Below are 12745 nucleotides of genomic sequence, written 5' to 3' on the forward strand. Positions count from 1 at the left end.
TAAATGGTTTTGATGTAATACAAGCATCAGGGGGTGGGTCTATGTACGTGGCTCACCAGAGGATTGAGTCTGCTTCATTTTTTTTGTCTCGCTAAAAACGAGCTCGCCAGATAAATGAACGGCGTGGATACAAACATATATCATGGTGGGCTCCACCCGTCCAGATTGCTAGACGGCTGGACCATCATCGCTGGTGGGTCCCACGTAATTAGGATGGACGACATAGGTAGAACGATACATCAAGGTAGGGCGTACGACAAATGGATGAACAGTTAGATATAACACATACCTAGTGGGGTCCACAGGCTGCAGGCGTCAGAGTTGTAGGATATATAATATATATTATATATTATATATTATAAAATATTATATATAATATAATATAATATATTATATATAAGATATATTATATCTAAATATCTTTAAAACCCCCACCGTCCAGACCCTCTGGACGTCTCTGGATGGTGGGACCTAACACATCCATCATGGTGGGTCCACACGTGTGGCCCACCTCAATACATATACAATATATATATATATATATATATATATATATATATAATTTTAAACTCAACATCCAGCATCCAGAGGAATGGACGGCTGGCTGAAATGCATCTGTAAAGTGACCCACCATCCAAGCAATGGACGGTGGATACAACACATCATCAGGGTAGGGCCCACCAAGCCGTGGTTCACAAATCCAACCCATTCAATAAGTGTGTCCCACCTAGTTAAGGGGTCAGACCGAGTTTCGGAAGCATCCAGATTTCAGATGGGCCCCAACAAGTGTATATATATGTTTTAAGCATGTTTCCACATGATTTTGGATGGTGTGGGCCACCTGAGTTCCATGTATGGCTGACCTTTGGGGACATCCCATTTTTTTAGGGGAACCATCAAGTGCACGGTGTAGATTTTCCACATACATCAATGTGGGACCAGTGGTGGGGCCTACCCTGTCATTCCAAGTAAAGGACGCTGCTTGCTACAGCGTCCTCTGGACATTGACAGTAGCAGCGTCCTCTGGACGTTGACCGCAACCACCCCTTTTTCTTTCTTCTTTTTTCTTTTTTTTTGCCGGTTATCATAAGTGGGGCCCACATTAGTAGAATCCACCCCATCAGTTGAGTTCCCAGGCTCGAGATAGGCCTAACAAGCTTAATTTTAAGTGTATTTGATGCATATAAACATCACAGCGGCCCCCAATAGTTTCTATCACCAAGACCGCTGCTTTTCATGATGTGGCTCATAAGAGATTCGGATTAGCATCATTTTTCGGCTCAACGCCTAAAATGGGCTAAGGAATGGGATATACGGTGTGGATTAGTTCTATACATCAAGGTGGGGCTTGCATGAGTGGCCCACCTTAAAACTTTAAAAGGCTATATATATATATATATATATATATATATATATATATATATATATATATATATATATATATATATATACATTTTGTTAGTTGTTAATACACGCCCATGTCAGTACATGCACTCCATGTTAGCTATCAACACGTCCAGCGTCCCTAGACGCTAGACGACAGGGATAAATACAGGCATTGTGGTGGGTCCCACATGGAAGTGGACCACATTTCATCAAGGTGAGTCGCACATGAACATGGCCCATCATGTGTATATATATACATATATATATTAATATAATATCAATATATTATATGATATTTAGTCCAGCAAGTGGGACCTCCCACCGTCCCAACAATGGACAGTGGATCTCACCTAAAATGCGATGGGCCACACCGTCTGATGGATGGAGCAGGTTTAACACAAATAGGTGGGGCCCACTTCATTCTAGGGGGAGGATAGAGAGAGAGATGTAGCGGAGGGACCCCACCACTATGGGCCCCTCCTTGATCATACATCAAAATGGGTCCCATCATAAATGGGCCCTCAATTCATCAAATCCAAATAAAAATCACCCACCTCGAGATTTCTTCTTCCTTCTTCCGCCAATGCATGATAAAATCCCAAAGGGATAATTTCAACGGTTAAGATGGGCTTAGGATGGTGGGATCGGGTGGTAGAAAGGTGGGCCACACTAGCTCTCTCTCCCATGGAGCTTGGACGTGAGTTGCTCTCATGGAGCTTAGGAGGAAAATGAGAGATAAATGAGAGATGTGATGTAAAGAGAGAGAGAGAGAGGGATGGGTGAGAGAGTGATAGGTGATGGTTTTTGTTGACTTTTGGGTGGAAAGAGGAATGGGTGTCATTCCTTGTTGGTGAAAAAGGGATGGATAGGTAAGGTTGTGTACTTGACTTTCATTGATGGATTGATGTGATGTTTAGGGTAGAGATTCTCTTGGGGATTGCGACGCGCGGTGTTTTTCTCGAACTGAACGCAAGCCCACATCTCTTAGCCTGGGTATCGCCTCGGCGCGTAATACACGGCATTGGAACCACGACGACGGTGCGGTCACTAAGGTACAAGTCTCGGGTTGAGCCAACTATGGAATGCGGGACAGGACTCAAGGTTGTACGCAACTGCCGATAACAGATCGCAGGTTGTTGGAATTCGACCGGGAGGACCACAAAAGCCTACGAAACAGTACGGGTTAGGATATGGGTCTTACAATCTTGGTCTCCTAGGATCCGTCCCTTGCCTTTGTGATTTTTAAGCATCAAATCTATGCCTTTAGTACCCTTTTCAGTCTAAGCTCTTAAATTTACCTTGCAACAAAAACATGATTAAGATAGGACGTTAAGCATTATCATGTTCTTAAAATCAGGTAATATTAGGGTCTAATATGCATTATTTGACCCTCAACAATCCCCAACCAACATTTTGCTAGTCCTGAGCAAAGTATGCGAAAAATAATTTGAGAACCACAGGATAATTTTTGTAAACTCAAGTGGTTTTTGAAAAACAATCCAGATAATAGGATTCTAAGATACATCAATGTTAACCATTAGTTTCTCCTAAACTCAAGCGCATAGTAAACTTCATGGTCAAGTTCAAAGTATTAATCCATCGATTAGAACAATTCTAAACATTGAGTTCCATAGGCATATAGTGCAACCTCGCCTTATCACAATTAAAGGTCTAATTCTCAACTTTCATGATATTATTGGTAATCAACAAAAGCATTCTGAATGGCTAAATCTAAACCAAAACTTACCTTACAGTTCAGCCTTTTTATTCTTTCAGCTTTTGATTTTTCCATCGATGGCTTCACGATGTGTCAACCTTTTTAAAGATCTTTAACAGGTAGCCGTTTTCGATGACAACTATTTTTTAGCTGATATTCTTTTTTTTCTCGAAGAACATGATGGACAAATTCCCCAGGCTGCTTCTTTCCATGCTTAGTGACAACTGAGGCTTTAATGTGTAAGTTAGATGTGACATGTGTAACTATGAGTCAATCAATGTTTAAAATTTCTAATCACAGATCAATAACCTGAACTTAATTATGAGATCTAACAAGCAATTAAATCTAAGAGTCATAAATCACCAACATTACGTATCTTATACTTCTTAAATCAAGAATATCCTTTAAAATCACTCGAATTCACAAAATCTCCAGAAAAATTTAAAAAAAAAATCACAATTTTTGCTTAAGACTAAGAAAACACTGATTTGGTAACCTAATCTCCCATCCCTAACTTAAAATCTAGGTTGTCCTCAATGTAAAAGATATAAGTATGCAATGCACATGAGACAATGAAAGTAAAGGGAAAGTGATGGAAAGATACTACCTGATGACAAGACTCTACGACTTTTCCAAAGAGATCTCAGCGTGAAAGTGGGTCAGCACAAGAGTGAAACCACAAAAATAAACTATCCTAGAACAACTGGAAAGCAAACTATCTTAACTGCATAAAGCCGACTATAATAGAACGACAAAAAGGAAACTATCCTAGTCCTATGAAAGCAATAAACCTTACTTATACCTCCATTAGACTAGGAGATAAATCCTGGTACACCGGATTCAGCAAAGGTATGGACATGTCCTCTGAATCAAATTTCTTGACAAATATCTTTAATCAATGTCTATTTACTTTAAACTCATTGTCATTATCTGGATTCCAAATCTTGATACTCCCATGGGGATAAACATTGATAACGGTGAAAGGGCCGGTCCAACGAGATCGAAGCTTACCCGGAAAGAGATGCAACGCAGAATTATATAAAAGGACCTTTTGACCTGGTATGAATGATTTCTGAAGAATATGTTAGTCATGAAACACTTTCATCCTATCCTTGTAAATTCTCGAGTTCTCGTATGCATCGTTTCGGATTTCTTCACGTTCATTTAACTGAAGTTTGCGCAGCGAGCCAGCATTGTCCAAATTGAAGTTCAGATTTTTGATTGACTAGTAGGCTCTATGTTGCAACTCCATAGGCAAGTGGCAAGCCTTCCCATAGACAAGTCTAAAAAGAGATATTCCAATAGGGGTTTTAAATGAAGTACGATAAGCCCATAAGGCATTGGTCAATCGAATTGACCAATCCTTACAGTTAAGGTTAACTATCTTTTCCAAAATATGTTTAATTTCCCTATTGGAAATCTTAGCTTGCTCACTTTTTGTGGGTGGTATGGAGTGCTCACCTTATGAGAGATACCATATTTCTTCATTAAATTCTTGAATGGTCTATTATAAAAATGTGAGCCCCCATCACTAATGATGGCTCAAGGCTTCTGAACTGGTAAAGGATGTTCTCTTTTAAAAACTTAATGACCATTCGATGGTCATTGTTCTGGCACAAAATCGCTTTGGCCCATTTAGTGACATAGTCTACGGCGAGCAAAATATATAGATTTTCAAAGGATTGGGGGAATGGTCCCCTGAAATTGATGCCTCAATAATCAAATGCCTCTATGATGAGAATGGGGTTCAAGGGCATCATATTTTGACGGGACAATGCTCCAAAATTTTGACAACGCTCACATGCTTTGCAAAACTCATGAGTGTCCCTAAATATAGTGGGCTAGTAAAAGTCACACTGTAGAATCTTTGTCGTGGTCTTTTTAGTAGAAAAGTGTCCACCACAGGCTTGTGAGCGACAGAAGGAGATGACACTCTAATGTACATCGTCTGGCACACATCTCCTTAAGATTTGGTCTGGACAATATTTAAACAAATACAAATCATCACAGAAGAATTTGCGCACCTTGGTAAAAATTTTCTTCTTATCTTACTAGTCCAATGTTGTAATGACCAGAAAAATTTCGTGCTAAGACCCGAGTACTACCTCTATTTTCCTTAGAAGCTATTTGTGGGGTTATTAGCGCTAAACTCGATTGCTTATGAAATTAGCATCAATCACTTTAAACTTGATCTGCATGACTCAAAACTTGTAGAATAGTTAGCGCTATGTTACTCTGAAATCTGGGATTCAACGCTAAATCTAGTTGCTCTTGGGAATTTTTAGAAGCTTTGGATCGGACCTGGACCGAGTGTCGAAAGTCCAATAGCGATGATCTTAGATAATTGTGGTCACCATGTTGGACTTGACTATCACCTCAAAAATCAAGTCCAGATGATGTCCTGGGTCGATTTGATTGAGTCTGGAGTGAAGAGTGTGAGAACGGTGAGAAATTAAATGTGATTTTATGAAATCTGAGTCGTGTCTCTTGCGCGACGATTTTAAGCAATCTAACTGTTGGATTCTGACCCAATTTCACCCTCTGATCAGGGAAGGTGGCCCAGGCATGTCATTATGCTTATGGACCTGATCGAGTTTCGGTGACCGTTGAATTGAGTGTGGTCCGCCATGGCTGATTTGTAAATTCGATCGGTACGAAAACTCAGCCTGACCTAGATCCATGGTCAGTGAGCTTAAGTCCGACCGTACATGGAAAAAGGACCACCAGAAGTGTTTCGTTGGATCGAGAGAGGCCTGATTTGGTTATAACCTAAGTAAACCTTGGCCCTGGGGCTATTTTCATCAATGTTAGGCCTATATAAAGACCTTAAAACCCTCACTCTCTTTTCCATACGAATTTCCTAACCCTAGCTAAGAAAGAGAGAGGAAAAGAGATTCTTTCTTATTGCTCTGCATCCTTAAACCATCACCTTTGAATCGTTATTCCGGTGAGTCTAAGTTCCTTCATGGGTAAGTTAATCTAACCCTAATCTATTTTAGAACTTAGAATCGTTTATGTGTCATTGTAGCTCATTTCTATTCTTGCCTTAGGTTATTTAGTCGCCGTTGACGAAGACATATCGTCTGAATCAGTTCGGTGCGCTATTTCTGGTTTAAGGTGCAGACTATATTCGTATAGGTTATGGTTTTCAAGGCTTTCAATGTCAGATAATGGTTTATTCTTGTTGTGGGTGCAATTTCACATGCCAAATGCTATGTTTATTTTGCATTCCTGATATGTATGTGTTATATTGAGATTTGTATATTCTATGTATATGGAGAAAGTACCGTATACGTATAAAATATGAACATGTACTTGCCATGGTTATCTGTCGTGTACTTGTGTTAATTGTATGTGTGTCAACTCCTTGGCAAAAGGAATTGTCCAAATGTGTGTATCCCAACATACGTCATGTATGTTGACCTATGAAGTCTAAGTGTTTATAGAAATGTTTGAATGGTCTAAAGTGTAATGTATTATCCAATTGCGGGCGTTGAGGAGCGATTCTCAACTCTCCTATTAGTGTGTATGTTTTCCTACATGCAAGTCACATTCTTTGTTGTTTAACTTCCAGTATTACTTATGTGTAAATCCATATTAGGTTGATATTCTTCAAATGCTCACATACTACATGGTTTGAATTATTGTTCCATTACTATTCTAAATTGTTGATATGAATATTTGTTGTAGTGGAATATGTTTGGGACTATGAATAGTCCAGGAAATCGGTAATTGGCCTTGAGTTCGTGGCTGAGGTTGCTTTCGCCACAAGGACGTGATTTGACGAACCCGAGTCATATTAGAGTTGTCAGCAATGATTTGGCCACGCGAAGTGTTTGCACACTCTATGTCGTTCGACCCAACATGCGCTCGTGCTAGTCGAGTTCGTCAAGTAACCCGGTTGTCCGATGTATGTTTACCATGTATGGACGCTATTATTTGAATCTAGGGTACCAAACTTACCGATGAAATCCCGTTAACCATGGTACCTTGATCTACTAAGACTCATGAGCCGGGCATGGTGGTATGGGACACCGTGGTCGAGCTGTCGGCCTACGCTGGGGTGACGAGCCTCCCCGTAGTGACCAGTGAGCAACCAGACTCGTGAGCCGATTATGGTGGTATGGGACACTATATTCGTGCTGTCGGCCTACATTGATTGGTGGCGAGCCCTTTGTAGTGACCTCGAGCATACCTGGATACTGCATTGAGGTGACGAGCCTTATTGTAGTAACGAAGGTATGATAGGCATGCATTGATTGGTGACGAGCCCTTTGCAGTGACCTAAAACCATATGATCGTCTGAGATTGTCTAGGACTGACGACCCTAGAATGGATCACTGTGTGGAAATTGATATGAGGAAGGTACCTTAGCTTCCCAATCCTGCTGTATGAAAAGGACTAATAACAACTTTTAATCATGCTCATACACCTCATTGCATGTGCCTGGAAGAGGTGGAGCACTAGAGGATGGTTGTTATGCGTAACGTAAGATGAAGACGATGAGGGTGTACAGGCGAGGGCATGCATCATTCTACATACATCCTTGCACTAACAAGAGTAATTAGGACATGTTTGATTATTCTGCTTTATCATTACTGCTTGATTGAATTGATAGCATGTTAACCTTTGCTTTATTGTTCCACTGAGTTGATCACTCACTCCCACGTTCTGGGACGGTGTTTAAACACCCACCAGACTCTGTCTTAGATGCAGATATTGATGCGACCCCTGAGGCAGAGCAGGAGTTCGAGGACGATGAGGCTGTTTTTTCTTTCATGCAGTTTTTAGGCGGGTTCTTGTGAGCCATGTCCTGATGTGCAGGAATTTTGGGTTTCTTTTGAAATAGATAATGTCTTTTAATGCTTGTATTTTTGATAACAACACTTGTAATATGACCTGGCATGTATACGTATTTCAGGGACTTGCACATGTGCACCTATGTTTCTTAAAGTCTTCCGCTTGCGTCTTTCACTTATCCCTGAATTATGTTTGCAGTTTGGCTTAATCTATTCCAAGGTTTATGTACTCATACAGACAACATACATCCATCATTAAATATGTTGCATAAGTGATGTTTTGAAACTCGAGAGCTGAGTTGTGCTCGACCCCCGAATTTTAGGGCGTTACAAATGTGTCAGTGTGAAACCTATGGCAAGATAATTAGCAATATCAGCAAACTAAGGTGAATAAGAGACTTTGAACAGTTGTTCATCAGGGAACATGTCATTGATATGTGTTGTCTCAGGGGAATTAGGGAGATCAAGGCGAGAAAGATGGTCAGCCAATATGTTCTCTACTCTCTTTATCTTTTATTTCCAAATCAAATTCTTGGAGTAGGAGGATCCATCTAATCAGGCGAGGCTTAGCATCATTCTTAGAATGAAGATACTTGAGCACTGCATGATCTGTGTAAACAACGATCTTGGATCCGATCAAGTAGGACCTAAATTTGTCCAAAGAGAACACTACGGCTAAGAGTTCCTTTTCCATAGTCGAGTAGGTCACTTGGGCAAGATTTAGAGTTCTACTTGCATAATGAATAATGTGGGACTTCTTTTCTTTTCTCTGGCTTAAAACTGCCCCAAGAGCATAGTCAGACATGCCAAGAGCATAAGTTCAAAAGGAAGGCTCCAGTTAGGTAGCTGTATGATAGGTGCAGTAGTCAACATGCCCTTAAGCTTAGTAAAAGCTTCCTGACATTGCTCACTCCACTCGTATGGTGCATCCTTTTGAAGTAAATTGCATAAAGGACCAGAGAGATGACTAAAGTCCTTTATAAATCTCCTATAAAATTCGGCGTGTCCTAAAAAGGATCGCACGTCTCATATGTTCTTGGGTGGAGGTAGGATAGAGATAAGATCGATTTTAGCCTTATCTACCTCGAGTCCTTTAGATGAGATGATATGTCCAAGGACAATTCCCTTACGAACCATGAAATAACACTTCTCCCAGTTGAGTACCAAATTCTTTTCTTCACATGTTTTCAGCATACGTTTAAGATTCTTTAAGCAATCACTGAAAGATGGACCAAAGACAGAGAAGTCGTCCATGAAGACATTTAGATATTGCCCCACCATATCAGAAAAAATACTCATCACGCATCGCTGAAAAGTGGCAGGGGCATTACATAGTCTGAATAGCATCCTTTGGTAAGCAAAGGTGCCATAAGGACATGTAAATGTGGGCTTTTCCTGATCTTCAGGGGCTATCTCTATCTAGTTGTAGCCTAAATACCCATCAAGGAAAAAATAGTATAAGTGACTAGCTAGCCTTTTCAAGATTTGATCAATGAAGGGCAAAGGAAAGTGGTCCTTTCTTGTGACAGTATATAACTTCTTATAGTCAATGCACATTCTCCAATCAGTAGTAACTCTAGTTGGCACGAGTTCATTATTGGCATTAGCTACGATGGTGATTCTAGACTTCTTAGGAGCCACCTGAGTTGGACTCACCCATTAACTATCGAATATAGGGTATATGATACCCACATCCAAAAGTTTAAAAACCTTGGCCTTAATCACTTCCTTCATGTTTGGATTTAGCCTACGTTGTGATTGCCGAGAGGTCTTCGCATTATCCTCAAGATAAATGCAGTGAGTACAAATCCAAGGGTCAATTCCCTTGAGGTCTGCAATCGTCCATCCAAGGGCTCCCTTATGCTCAATGAGAGTAGATATGCGTATACTCTCCTGTTCTTGCTCAAGGTGGGATGAAATCACCACCGGGTATGTCTCATCTTAACCTAAATAAACATTTTAAATTAGAGGGAAAAGGTTTTAGGTCAAGCTTCGGTGCCTTGAGGCTAGACGATAAAGGCACTCATCAGTTTGGGGCAACTCTTCAAATTGTGGCCTCCACCGGTTAACTTCAAGTACCGGCACAACATCGATCATGGAACCCCTCTCCCTAATCATATCACCATACAAATTATGGGAGTGGGCTAAGCATATCTCTAGAGGGTCAGAGGATAAGGTTAGATGCGTTCTATCTTCCACAAAAGAGTCAATCATGTTAATGTCATGGAAATCATCATCATCCTCTAACCATCTGCTTGTATTGAAAAAGATATTTAACTCCAATGTCATATTCCCAAAAGATATACTCATGACTCCATTCCTACAATTAATAATTGTGTTTGAAGTGACAAGGAATGGGCAACCAAGAATGATGGGAATTTGAGTGCTCATGTTACTGATGGGTTTCGTATCCAGGACGATAAAATATACCGGATGGTAGAATCTGTCAACTTGGACAAACACATCCTCAATTATTCCTCTTAGTACATGAACAAAGTGATTAGCAAGTTGTAATGTGGTTAGGGTGGGTTTCAATTCACCCAAACCTAACTGTTTGTAAACTGAGTATGGAATCAAATTTACGCTCGCTCCTAAATCAAGAAGTGCGTGCTCAATGTGGTAATTCCCAATTACACAAGCAATGGTTAGGCTATCGAGATCTTTGAATTTCTGTGGCACATCTTGCTTTAGGATGACACTCACTTTTTCAGTCAAAACGATTTTCTTTTGAATATTTTACCATCTTTTGGTCGTACACAAGTCTTTCAAAAATTTGGCATATGAAGGTATTTGTTTTACAACATTACGTAGAGGACTATTTACCTACACTTGTTTAAACACCTCTAGAATGTCCTGAGAGTTAGAGAGAGGTTTTGGTGCAACCAACCATTGGGAAAATGGAGCAATTGGCTTGCCCTGAAGTTTCGATTCTAATTCTTATGGAGCAGTGCTAGGTCTATCATTGTTGTCCTCTTTCGGTTCCTTAGGCTTTTTAGCCCTTACCGGAATAGATTTGTCAATTATCTTCCCACTCCTAAGAGTGGTGATAGATTTGGCATGCTCCATTTGAATTGAAGAGCTTGGGTCGCTAACTTTATATTGTGGTTTTGGATTGGGAAGAGGGTAAGCTGGGAGGTTCCCCTTATTCTCAATCACACTTTTAGTCTCAAGTCCTTGTATGGCCTTTGTGAGGTCTTAAAAGAATACCCTGATTGAAAAGCTCTTGCTTTTGAAGATGTTATAGAACCGAGTCCTCTTGACGTTTCTCTTAATTTGAAATTTGATTAAAAAAACCTTGAGGAGTAGTAGTTTGTCCATTCCTCCAACTGAAATTTGGATGATTTCTCCAACTGGGATTATATGTATTAGAGGTAGGTTCATTGAAAGGTCTTTAGTAATTATTCGCGGCATTGGATTGCTTATTCAACACCTCTTGAAAGGCAGGTATTGTTTGACAATTTTTAGTTGTGTGAACGTTGCAAGCACAAATAGTGCAAACAGTTTCCTTAACCTTATCCTTCTTTAATTCCATGGCCTTAAATTTCCTTATAAGATTAGACACTTTAGTATTGATATCATCATCCTCTTTCAGAAGGTATAATCTGCCCCTCTCATTTAATTGAGTGGGCCTAAAAGTGGTGCTTGATTTTGGGTAAGTGTCCCATGATTGTGCGTTTTCAGCAAGTCTATTGAAGTAGTCCCACACATCTTCGACATTTTTATTTATGAATTCCCCATTGCACATTGTCTCAACCAATTAGCGCATGGAAGAGGTCAATCCATCATAGAAAAAGTGTGTAATGCGCCACATTTCAAAACCGTGTTGTGGGCATGAACTGACAAGATCCTTGAACCGCTCCCAACATTGGAAGAATGTTTCATCCTCCTTTTGGGTGAAGTTCATGATTGACTTTCTAAGGGTGTTCATTTTATGATGTGGAAAAATTTTCTTTATGAACTCCCTTATCGTGTCATTTCATGTGCTAATAGATCTAGGACGTAGTGAATGCAATCATGTCTTAGCTTTCTCTTTCAAAGAAAAGGGAAAGGGTTTCAGCCTGATTGTGTCCTCAGACATGTTTGGAAAATATAAAGTGGCTATGATCTCATCAAACTCTTTCAAGTGTAAATATGGATTTTCTAACTCAAGCCCATGAAATTTAGGAAGGATTTGGATCACCCTTAGATTGATATCCATGTGTCCCATATTCTCAGAAAAAACCATGCATGAGGGTGTACTCACCCTCGCCGGTTATAAATAATCTCATAAGGTATGAGGTGGGGGTCTAAGGCCCATATCCTAGACCGTAGGCTTCCGCGGTCCTCCCAGTTGAATTCCGACAACCCGTGACCTGTAATCAGCGTTTGTACGCGACCCTAAGTCGCATCTAGAAGATCTGAGTCGGCTCGACTCGAAACATGTACCCTAGCGACCGCGCCGTTACCGCGTCTCACACGCCAATGCAATGTCCAGGCCAGGTGTTGTGGGCCCGCGTTCATTTTAAGGAAAATGCCATGCATTACGAATTCCAAGAGAATCTCTACAACCCATCACATCAATCAATCACCTCAAGTCAAGTACACATCCCATCACTCTCCTTACAACAACCATACCTCTCCCATTCCCAAAGTCAACTCTCTCTCTCCACCCATCCCTTCCTTACACCTATCACCCATCACTCCATCACCTTTTCACCCATCACTCACTCTTACATCATCTCTCTCTCTCTCTCTCAAACCATTTCTCAAGCAACCCAAGAGAGACCAACATCCAAGCTATTCCAAAGAGCTAGGTGTGGGCCACTTCTTCCCCTCCCCCCCCCAACATCTCACCATCCAACCA

General features: G+C 40.6%; 1 non-coding gene across 1 annotated transcript; it reads left to right on the forward strand.

Moving 5' to 3' along the window:
- Window positions 1-11717: 11717 nt before the first annotated feature.
- Window positions 11718-11824, forward strand: LOC131247570 (small nucleolar RNA R71). Its single transcript, XR_009171849.1, has one exon. It is a non-coding gene; the product is annotated as a small nucleolar RNA R71 (small nucleolar RNA).
- Window positions 11825-12745: the final 921 nt, after the last annotated feature.

The sequence above is a fragment of the Magnolia sinica genome, chromosome 5, assembly GCF_029962835.1.
Source record: "Magnolia sinica isolate HGM2019 chromosome 5, MsV1, whole genome shotgun sequence".
NCBI lineage: Eukaryota > Viridiplantae > Streptophyta > Magnoliopsida > Magnoliales > Magnoliaceae > Magnolia > Magnolia sinica.